The sequence below is a fragment of the Ranitomeya variabilis genome, chromosome 1 (genome assembly GCF_051348905.1).
Source record: "Ranitomeya variabilis isolate aRanVar5 chromosome 1, aRanVar5.hap1, whole genome shotgun sequence".
In the NCBI taxonomy this organism is placed as follows: domain Eukaryota; kingdom Metazoa; phylum Chordata; class Amphibia; order Anura; family Dendrobatidae; genus Ranitomeya; species Ranitomeya variabilis.
Genome location: NC_135232.1, coordinates 1,142,347,415 through 1,142,359,996, shown reverse-complemented (window position 1 = coordinate 1,142,359,996; position 12,582 = coordinate 1,142,347,415).

Genomic DNA, 12,582 nt, shown 5'->3' with positions numbered 1-12,582 from the left:
GAACTCATTCACAATGACAAGTTTACTCATGGGGACGAGTGATCAATGATCAGCATGTCTGAAGAAGTGGTAAACTCTGCGAAACATGTTATTGTGTGATCAGATAATGTCTGAACTTTATTCTCTTCATCCATCTCGTGATCAGGTCATGGAGAAAGGATTTTCTTCTTGTACTAATTCTTATATTGTACACACAATGGGTATTATTATTAATTTCATTATTGTAAACACACTTCCTGCTTCCCATTTAAAAATCATTGACAACTCGTTAGCCCTGTACTTAGCTACCTAATGTCACATGACAATTACTCGTCTCATCATTGGAGGCAGCAGCCACATCCTATAAAGCGGACAGTTATAAGACTTGTTCAACAATGTACAGTATGGGCATTGTGTTTCCATGTGTTTCTATTATGCATAATATTTAATTATTGAGCTTTTGGGCAAACACATGAAAAAACTGTAAATTCAAGGGCATAATTTGGTCTAAAGAAAAACAACAACAACGCTGCTTTTATCCAAGTACATACCAAATGACAGGAACAGAGCAAAAGGTAACACTAATCATAGTTTGATATTTCAATTTTTTGCCTAAAAATAATTTGCAAAAAGTTCTAAAAATAAATAAATGATGCATAAAACAGCTTTTGTGTGTGAAAACTCCTGTTCATGAGTTTAACTTCTGTGATGAGAAGGAGCAATGTGGGCACACTTACCGTATGTGCAAAGTTTATACATATTTCAGTATTCTAGAAATAATAGACAAGAAAGAGATATAATGATGATGATTATTATTATTTTAAGCACATTTTCTGCTCTCATCCTCCCATGAGAGAATCTACACTCATGTGAGCGAGACCTTAGATTTATTTCACTGTACTTCAAGTGTATAAATCAATGTGCTGCCTTCAAGCCCTTGGACATAGGATTGAATTTGGCTACATTAGCTGTAACCATCAAATCCCACATCATTTAATGTTAGGGACAAAGAAGAGATCCCACACAATATAAAATCAATCATTTTTATTCAAACCAATAAAGGACAATAAACAACAGTAAAAAAAGCAAAATGCCATCTAGGGGATGCCAGAAAAAATGCAATAGAAAAATTCCCCACATTCAATCTAATAATCTACTACAAAAAACGTCCATATTATCAATCAAATACAAAATATGTTATAATTGTATTAATATTTTTTTTGCAAATAATAGCCATTCAGAAAACATATTACACATCTTTTTATTCCAACAAGACTCAATATATCCAAAGTCAGGTTATGTTCACATCAATAATCCTGTGTTATGTTTAACAAACAGGGAAAAGGCGATCTGTCTTTATAAATCACTGCATGGTCTCCATATTATATATATGCCAACAACCTTCTTCTGGTATCTGATGATTAGGGTGGTATAATAGAAAGTAAAGGTTGATATTTACCTGATGTGTGGTCTGTTCTGGCGTCCCCTCACCCCGACGCGCGTTTCGCCGCCTGCTTCTTCCGGTAGCTGTAAGAAGAATTTTTGCAAGGGTTATGTCTGAAATTGGGGTTTTCGCTTAGCTATTCTAGCCATAAGTCATAGTTAGGATTGAAAATGTGGATCACCATTAGGTTATTGATTTCTTTGTTTTGGAGGGGAGGGTTGAAAAGAAGGAGTTAAAAATTTAGTTTTGAGACAGAGCACCACTTCTTCATGGCGATTAGTAACACCCCCAGTAGTTGCAGGTTTTCCAGATCCTTCATGCCTAGCTTGATGCAACTATTGCTGGGTGGAGACTTTAAAGGATCCATTAAATAAAATAAATGCTTTCCTGTTAAACGCGTATAGTATTGGTAATATAGACATCTCTGTGAGGTTCTGTGGGCTCCATAGGGGCTGGCTCATGTAATTACAGTTGGAGCCGCCCCAGTGACTCACAATGATTTCACATTGACATTTTGCTTGTGTTGAAACTATTTCCTTTGCTTTTTTTCTGACCAGAGACCTATCAAGCTTCAGGCTGTCCTGGATGTCAGTTTTCCATTTGATCCAGGCACCTGGAAGTTAAATGGTGCTCTGTTTAAATGAAAAAGATGATGGAGATCTGAGAGACATCATGCCTTTATTGTTTGCCAGAGTTAATAATTTCTGTTCCAAGTGTGGTTTGTTTAACTGCAAGTTAAAGGTTGTGAGTAACAATAACATTGAAGATAGAACTTCCAAGATAAGTAGACACAGAAACTTTGAGCTGATCTGAGGAGATACAACTAAACCACATCTGCCAGGATTTACTGGGAAATTCACTGTGCATTTCTCTTCAGTTCAGTTGCATGCAAATTACAAAGTTACATAAACTTACAAAGGTTGAAAAAAGACCTAGGTCCATCAAGTTCAACCAATTGTTCATTTTGTCACTGATTTAACTATAACCCACAATGTTCTGTGTACGGAGGAAATCATCCAGCCCTTATATAAAAGTTGCCATAGTGTCGGCCATTACTACATCTTGTGGTCGGCATTCCACATTCTGACTGCTCTAACCATAAAGAACCCTTTACTATTTAGCTGCCAGAATCACCTTTCACTAAGGCCTCCTGGTCCTTAGTATGGTCTTTGGAAGGAAAAAGTCATGTGCCAGTCCTTTGTATTGACCACACGTGTATTTATACATAGAAATGAGAAGTCCTCTGAGATTACTTTTTTCTCAGCTAAACAAGCCCAACTTTTCCAACCTTTCATGATTGGAGAGACCTTCAATAACTTGCATAATTTATTTGCCCCAAATAACTAACTTCTGAATCTCCTTTTTAAAATGTGAAGCCCAAAACTGGATCCCATATTCTAGATGTGGCCTCACAAATGATTTATAAAGGGGTAACAATATGTTGGAATCGCAAGATTTTATCTCTCTCTTTATACGCCCTAAACTTTTGCTTGCTTTTGCGGCTGCTGATTGACATTGAGTGCTGCTGCTCAGCTTACTTGTAACCCAAGTCCTTCTCCTGTTCTCTAGTCCAGAGTTATTTCTTTTTGGGATTGATGTATTTATTACATTTTTGGGGATTTACTTCAGTGTCGCTGGCAATTTGTTTCTCTGTAGATAACTTTGCTAGCTTGATTTCTTTTTTACATTTCTTATTTAGATCTTTATACTTCTGAAATGCAATTTTTGTATTCTCGGCCTTCAGAATTTTGAATACCCTTTGTTTTTGTCATATTAATCTTTGTACTATCTTATTTATCCACAATGTTTATTTTATTCCTGGACATTTTATTGCTAGAGGGTTTAAGTTTTCTACAGGTTTCTAGTAGTATATCCTTAAAGATGCCCCATTTATGCTCTGTATCCCCAGTTACCATGACATGGTCCCAGTCTACACAATTAATCCCTTCCCTTAATTTGTTCAAATCAACTTTCCTAAAGTTCGAAGTTTTTTGATTTTCCATTTCAAATGTTTGATTGAATATTACATTGAAGCTTACAATATTACAGTGGCTGCATCTCAAATGCTCCCGGACCTGTAGATCTGAAATTGTATTTGGTCTATTTGTCACACCTAGATACAGCAGATTGTCCCCCATGGTTGGTTCATCTACCAGCTGAGAGAAGTGATTGCATTGAACTGCAGATAAGAACTTTCAGCTTTTAGCACAACTAGAAGATTACATGTCCTACAATCCCCCATAATAGGGACCCTATTATTATTTGCAGCCTATTTAATTTGTTGCATCATTTCATCCTCTACCTGTTCAGCTATATTAGGAGACTTTTAGTAAAATCCAATTAGCAATTTTTCATCATTTTCATCCCAATGTACATTTACCCATACTGACTCTACTTTGTAGCAGCTCCCCAATGTCATCATTGAGCACAGGTTTTAAGCTAGATTTAACAATAATACACACCCCTCTAAATATTTTGTCTTTCATGTCCATTCTAAATATCGTGAAACCCTCTATGTTTCTCCATGTTTCTTCCAGGACCCTATGTCCATGTGAAACTCAAGGAGATCTGTCATTTTTTTTGCTGGTATCACGGATGACAAATGGCAATACAATTGGAAGTTAACATCACAAAGCTTCAGAGAAGCTTTGTAATTCATTGATGTACTTTTTTATTTATCTATTTGTGAAAACTACTGGTGTCCCTCTGGTGGTAAAAATGGACACTGAGACCACACACCGATGACCACTGATCTAAAACATTGAGGACACCGGTACCATTTTTATATAAATGTATTTAGACACGGAAGTGTGAATGAGACCTTAAAAAGTTGTAGAGAAGTCACATACATTTTCCTTCGCAAGAGACTTTTGTAACCCAAGAATTAAAAGAGAGTAGAAAGCCGACACAATATGGCGTTATACTAATGAACACATGCGGGTTAATAGTCACCCGATGTGAACTGCAGCGGAGTCTGTTGCTTCACAGAACCGTAGGGTGAATTTAGTGCATGGAGTGCACACAGCGCCACACTAGTGACTGCCACTAACAAACTTAACTAAGGATTTTAGCTCTCAGAGTGCCCGGCCCCGCATAGGTGAACTCCAAACTGATGCTAACTACTGTGGAGTGCGGACTGAGAGCACAGTGGTGTACAGGCAAAGCTACTACTTGGCACTGTCTCTGACTCCAATTGCCCAATACTCATACACAAGGGTGAGGCATCATTAGGAGCTTTCACCTGAGACATACACGCTTACACACAAACACCATGCGGCCGTGCGATCCTTTTATAGCCGCAGCCTTCTGGAACCTTGCAGATGGCCCAATCCGAGCTGCTTGAGGACCTGAGCATGTGACCTCTGACCACCAAAGAGCGGTCGTCTCACGGGCATGGTCAGAAGGAGAAAAGCAGTCGCCCCTGACTAATGCTGGTTGCTATAGCTGAACCTGGGGAGGCAGCAGCAACCAAACGTACAGCATTAGCCTGAGCAAGGCGCTGGGACCGACGTCTCTGCTGAGCTGGATCCTCTGCAGCTGAAGAAGAATGGGAGACCACAGAGGACATGGCTGGAGACTCCCCCTGTGCAGCAGCGAGATCTCAATGCCTAACATATTGTACTTCATAATAGTGGTAATATCTGTTCGATATGACTTGCATTTTTTTTGTGAAAAGATTGATATAGCCAAAATTTCACAAGTTTCAAACTTTTAGTTCTTATGCCATTATATAAGAAAGATACGTTGCACAAAATAATTAAGAAATAACATTTCCCGCATGTCTAATTTACATCTGCATAATTTTTTTTAATTTGTTAGGAAGTCAGAAGGGTTAAAAGTTGACCAGCAATTTCTTACTTTCCCCATAACATTTGTAAAACCATTTTTTTAAGACTCATATAACATTTAAAGTGACTTTGGGGGCCTATATCACATTAAATACCAAAAAGTGACACCATTCTCAAAACTGCACCCATCAAAGTACTCAAAACCACATTCAAGAAGTTTATTAACCCCTCCGGTGAGTCACAGGAACAAATGTAATGTGGAAGGCAAAAACGACTATTTAACTTTTTCTTTACAAAAATGTTAGTTTAGATGCAAATTTGTTATTTTCACAAGTGTAACAGGAGAAAATGGACCTTACAATTTGTTGTGCAATTTGTTCTGAATACATTGATACCCCAAATCCACTGTTTGGGAACACGACAGTGGCTGGAATAGAGAGCGGATGTCATGATGCGTTTGGAGAGCACGTAACATGAGAAAATTGATCCCAAAATTTGTTGTACATTTTCTACTGCATACACCAATACCTGATATGTGGGTAATACTACTATTTGCGCACACTGCAGAGCTCAGAAGGGAAGGAGCAACATTTAACTTTTCGAACACAAAAACGTCTGGAACCAAGAGCGAATGCCATGTCGTGTTTGGAGAGCCCCTGATGTGCCTCAGCAGTAGAAACCCCAAGTGACCCTTCTTTGGAAACTAGTCACCTCAAGGAACCTATCTAGATGTGTCATGAGAATCTTTAACCCTCAGTTGCTCACAGAAGTTTATAATGAAGAGCTGTGAAAACACAAAATCATATTTTACCAACAAAAATGTACTTTCATCTCCAATTTTTTTAATTTTCAAAAGGGTAATAGGAGAAAATGGACCCAAAAATGTGTTGTCCAATTTCTCCTGCATACATCGATATCCCAAATGTGGAGCAAAACCATAGTTTGGGTGCACAGCGGGGCTCGCAAAGGAAGGAATTGTGTTTTGGAACACAGACTTTGATGGAATAGTCTGCTGCTCACATTTGGAGAGCCCATGATGTGCCTAAACAGTGAAAACCCCCCGGAAGTGACACCATTTTGGAAACTACACCCCTAAAGGATTTTATCAAGGGGCATAGTGAGCAGTTTGAACCCACAGGTACTACACAGGATTTGATAATATTGAAAATGTTAATTTTTTCATGAAAATATTGTTTTACCCACAAACTAGTAATTTTCACAAAGGCTAATAGGAGAAAACTGAGACCCCAATTTGTTGCACAATTTGTTCCAAACGCGACTATACCCCATATGTGGTCAAAAACATCTGCTTGGGCAACATGGCAGGAAAGAAAAGAGCGCTATTTGCCTGGGATAGATTGTGAATGCTATGGTGCAATTGATGATCTCCTGACATATGAAAACAGCAGAAACCCCCCCCACAAGTGACCCCATTATGGAAACAAGACCCCTCAAGGAATTCCTTTAGGCATGTTGTGCTGTATTTTGAACCCATAGGTGCCTTCTATAACATTGAGACGTGTAAATATGACATTTTAGTGGTAAAAATTGAATTTTTGTATTTGCTGCAAATTTGTCAGGTACATGAGGGTTATTACGTGAAACTAGATCCCACAACTTATTGCACAATGTCTCTTGAACGCGGTGCTGCCCCAAATATTGTCAGAAATTAGTTATGCCACATATCATGGCTGAGAAGGAAGGAGCGCTATTTGGCTTTTGGAGCACAAATTTTACCATAATAGTGTCTAGGTGACATTTGCGGAGCCCCAAAGGTGCCCGAACAGCAGAATAAAAAACAAAAAAGGACCCCATTGTAGAAACTGCACCTCTCAATTAATTCATCAGCTGGTGCAGTGACTCGTTTGTAACATCCAAGCCAGGTTTTTCTTTCTGGAGAATTGCAAATCTGCCAGTCTAGTACCCATACATTGTGTCCCCATACAGTATAGACCCCCTATATACTGTAGTGCCCCCATACATTGTGCCCAGCTTGTTCTTCTGTTACCAAGTGCTCTTTTCCACTACAATATTACCAAACATGTGAGCGCTCACTTTTGTTTAAAGCAAAGAACCTCCAACTATAAATAGGAACCAAGAAATAAGGCGAAGAGAAGACTCAAAAAGGAAGTATTAAATAAAGGAGAAAACGAGTCAAAACTACAAAAGATATCTCAATTTTATTTAAATACTAAAAACACATGGCAGTGCTCATTAGGCCATTGTGATAGGGGTATATATAGTCAGCACGGTTGTTTGTTATGTTGCTTCATGGTTTTAAAGGTATGAATAAAAGTAATATTTATCTAGAATATCATTAGGATATAAGGTTACTTTTGTTGTTTTTCTTGATTTTTTCTGCCCTTAGTTTCAATAATTTTCTTTAGTTTCTTTGCAGCATATTACTCCTCACTCTAGTGGTCAGCTGCTATCAATTAGGATAAGATATTACTAAGATATTATCCTTTTTGCCTTACTACTAGAGCCATTTATCTGCTTATCAGCCATTTATCTGCTTATGATTATTACAATTTGAAGGTTTTTTTGATGGAAACAATTGACTTTTCAGTACAGAAGCAGTTATTGGTTGGATTTTTTTTGTACAAATGACCCCTACTGATACCTTTTTCAGTGCTCACCGGCCATCTTTTCAATCTCTGGGCAAATTTGTCACTGTATTCATGTCTTTGATTCATTTCATCTCACCATTTTAATGCGTTTTGTTCCACCATGTGTCTTTTTGTATTTAAATAAAGTTGAGATATCTTTTGTAGTTTTGACTCGTTTTCTCCTTTATTTATTACTTTTGTTTAAGCAGAGTGGAGCTCAGAAGAAAAGGTGCATGTGGATTTGGGAGGGCAGAATTCACTGGATTTTATTTGATGGGGAGGGAGCCATGTCACTTTTCCAGAGTCTTTGTTCTGCCAGTAAAGTGGGAATCCTCTATATTTCCAGTGATGGACCTTAGTGGTGACTGGTCTTCTGTGGGATAAATTAGGGTTTTTTACTAGTAACATTTTGGGGTACATTAAGTTTTTCGATGGCTTCCAGAATAAGGCTGAATCACATTCTTGTGTTCTATACTGCGCACATACCTCTGGGTTTTTGTCTAAATTCCACAAAAATGTGATTCAGAACCCCCCCAATGGAACCACCAACCATATTGAGGTAGATAGAGACACTTTGTACTCCATTTGACATCTGTTCTGGTGATATCTACCATTTTAGGTGTGCACAGATCTGTGTTCGCTCAAATTTGTTCTCTAAAAAGATAGGGTTAGGGGTAGGGCTAGGGTTTCTGTTAGAATTAGGCTATGTGCACACGGTGCGGATTCGGCTGCGAATCCGCAGCGGATTCGTAGCAGTTTTCCATCAGGTTTACAGTACCATGTAAACCTATGGAAAACCAAATCCGTTGTGCCCATGGTACGGAAAATACAGCGCGGAAACGCTGCATTGTATTTTCCGCAGCATGGGTTGGAAATAGGGTTAAGATTAGGCTTGTGATTATGGTTATGGTTAAGGGTGTGTTTGGGTTAAGGTTGTGGTTAGGGATGGGATTAGGGTTAGGGGGGATTAAGGTTAGGATTAGGGTTTAGGGGTGTGTCGGGGTTAGGGTTGTGGTTAGGGGTGTGTTGGGGTTAGGTTTGTGATTAGGGTTATGTCTAGAGTTGGGATTAGGGTTAGGGGTGTGTTGGGGTTAGTGTTGGAGTTAGAATTGAGGGGTTTCCACTGTTTAGGGATATCAGGGGTCTCCAAACGCAATGTGGCGCCACCATTGATTCCAGCCAATCTTGCGTTCAAAAAGTCAATTGGTGCTCCCTCCCTTCCGAGCCCTGACGTGCATCCAAACAGTGGTTTACCCCACATATGGGGTACCAGCATACTCAGGACAAACTGGGCAACAACATTTGGGGTCCAATTTCTCATGTTACCCTTGCAAAAATAAAAAATTGCTTGCTAAAACATAATTTTTAAGGAAAGAAAAATTATTTTTTTTATTTTCATGGCTCTGCGTTATAAACTTCTGTGAAGCACTTGGGGGTTCAAAGTGCTCACCACACATCTAGATAAGTTCCTTGGGGGGTCTAGTTTCCAAAATGGGGTCACTTGTGGGGGGTTTCTACTGTTTATGCGCATCAGGGGCTCTGCAAATACAATGTGACGCTCGCAGACCATTCCATCAATATCTGCATTTCAAAACATCACTACTTCCCTTCCAAGCCCCGACGTGTGCCCAATCAGTGGTTTACCCCCACATATGGGGTATCAGTGTACTCAGGACAAATTGGGAAACAAATATTGGGGTCCACTTCTCCTGTTACCCTTGTGAAAATAAAAAAATTGCTTACTAAAACATAATTTTTGAGGAAAGAAAAATGATTTTTTATTTTCACGGCTCTGCATTGTAAACTTTTGTGAAGCACTTGGGGGTTCAAAGTGCTCACCACATGTCTAGATAAGTTCCCTGTGGGGTCTAGTTTCCAAAATGGGGTCACTTGTGTGGGGTTTCTACTGTTTAGGCACATCAGGGGCTCTGCAAACGCAACATGACACCCGCAGACCATTCATCAAAGTCTGCATTCCAAAACAACACTACTTCCCTTCCGAGCCCCGACGTGTGCCAAAACAGTGGTTCACCCCCACATATTGGGTATCAGCGTACTCAGGACAACAACTTTTGGGGTCCAATTTCTCCTGTTACTCTTGTGAAAATAAAAAAATAATTTTTGACGAAAGAAAAATGATTTTTTATTTTCACGGCTCTGCATTATAAACTTCTGTGAAGCACTTGGGGGTTTAAAGTGGTCACCGCACATCTACATTAGTTCCATGGGAGGTCTAGTTTCCAAAATGGGGTCACTTGTGGGGGAGCTCCAATGTTTAGGCACACAGGGGCTCTCCAAGCGCGACATGATGTCCGCTAACGATTGGAGCAAATTTTTCATTCAAAAAGTCAAATGGCGCTCCTTCTCTTCCGAGCCCTGCCGTGTGCCCAAACAGTGGTTTACCCCCACATGTGAGGTATCAGTGTACTCAGGAGAAATTGCCCAATAAATTTTATGATCCATTTATCCTGTTACCTATGTGGAAATTAACAAATTGAGGATAAAATAATTTTTTTGTGAAATAAATAATACTGTTTCATTTTTTCGTATCAATTTGTGAAGCACCTGGGGGTTCAAAGTGCTCACTATGCATCTAGATAAGTTCCATGGGGGGTCTAGTTTCCAAAATGGAGTCAATTGTGGGGGAGCTCCAATCTTTAGGTACACAGGGGCTCTCCAAACGCGACATGGTGTCTGCTAAAGATTGGAGCTAATTTTTCATTCAAAAGTCAAATGGCACTCCTTCCCTTCCGAGCCTTGCCATCTGCACAAACAGTGGTTTGTGACCACATTTGAGGTATCGGTGTACTCAAGACAAATGGACCAACAAATTTTAGGATCCATTTTATCCTGTTGCCCATGTGAAAATGAAAAAATTGAGGATAAAAGAAATTTTTTGTGAAAAAAAAGTACTTTTTCATTTTTACAGATCAATTTGTGAAGCACCTGGGTGTTCAAAGTGCTCACTATGCATCTAGATAAGCTCCTTGGGGGGTCTAGTTTCCAAAATGGGGTCACTTGTGGGGGAGCTCTAATATTTAGGCACACAGGGGCTCTCCAAACGCGACATGGTGTCCGCTAAAGATTGGAGCCAATTTTTCATTGAAAAAGTCAAATGGCGCTCCTTCTCTTCCGAGCCCTGTCATGCGCCCAAACAGTGGTTCCCCCATATGGGATATCTGCGTACTCAGGACAAATTGTACAATAACTTTTGGGGTCCAGTTCTTTCTACCCTTGGGAAAATAAAAACATTGTTGCTAAATATCATATTTGTAACTAAAAAGTTAAATGTTCATTTTTTCCTTCCATGTTGCTTCTGCTGCTGTGAAGCACCTGAAGGGTTAATAAACTTTTTGAATGTGGTTTTGAGCACCTTTAGGGGTGCAGTTTTTAGAATGGTGTCACTTTTTGGTATTTTCAGCCACATAGACCCCTCAAACTGACTTCAAATGTGAGGTGTCCCTAAAAAAAATGGTTTTGTAAATTTCTTTGTAAAAATGAGAAATCGCTGGTCAAATTTTAACCCTTATAACTTCCTAGCAAAACAAATTTTGTTCCCAAAATTGTGCTGATGTAAAGTAGACATGTGGGTAATGTTATTTATTAACTATTTTGTGTCACATAACTCTCTGGTTTAACAGAATAAAAATTCAAATTTTGAAAATTGCGAAATTTCCCAAATTTTCTGCAAATTTCCAATTTTTTCACAAATAAACGCAAAAATTATCGACCTAAATTTACCACTAACATGAAGCCCAATATGTCACGAAAAAAGATTCTCAGAACCGCTAGCATCCGTTGAAGCATTCCTGACTTATTACCTCATAAAGTGACACTGGTCAGATTTGCAAAAAATGGCCAGGTCATTAAGGTCAAAATATGCTGGGTCATGAAGGGGTTAAGGGGTTAATTGGCCACGATTGGATGCATAACTGGCCGGGGCTATACTTCAGGGTGTCAGCTGCCACCTAATGAACACAGGTGAATCTGCATATGTTCACTGAACCGTAAAGGGGTATCGAGCCCCCTCCAGGAGATGTCTCCACTCAGAAAAGGCTAACTTCAGTGATAGCAACTCCCTGTCCCCGATGGAATAGTTCCTCTATGCTGGTGAGAAGGTGTTAGAGAAAAAGAAGCAGGGATGCTTTTGACCTTGAGCATCTTTTTGATATAGGATGGCTCCAGCACCAATGGAAGAGGCATCCACCTCAAGGATGAAGGACTTACCCACATTAAGTCCATGCAGCACTGGCGGCCTAGCGAAATGGAACTTAAGAGATGTAAAGGGACTGGAGTCCTCCTGAGACAACTGCTTAGGGTTAGCTTTCTTCTTGGTGAGGGCTACCAAAGAGGTTGCCAAAGTGGAGAAGTGAGGTATGAACTGGCGGTAGTAATTAATAAACTCCATGAAGCATTGCACTGCTTTAAGAGAGTGACGCTCTTGACAGTTCAAAACTGACTCTAACTTGGCAGGGTCCATAGCAAGACCCTTGGCAGAAATAATATACCCTAAGAATGTTAGGGATTCTTGCTCAAATGCGTGCGCCTCTGAGACCCTTTTATATGTTCAGCTCATGTCCAGGTGGATAGGACCTTGCTCGCTGACCAATCCGGCGCTGCCACATCACCAGAGCAGCTGACGACGGACCACCAATGAGACATCGCCACATCACGAGCATGCTCAGTAAGGTGATTTCTTGACTTAGTCTCCAGAGCATTCGCTCGTCACTGCCTACTGCTGGTTACCATAGGCTGGGTTGAA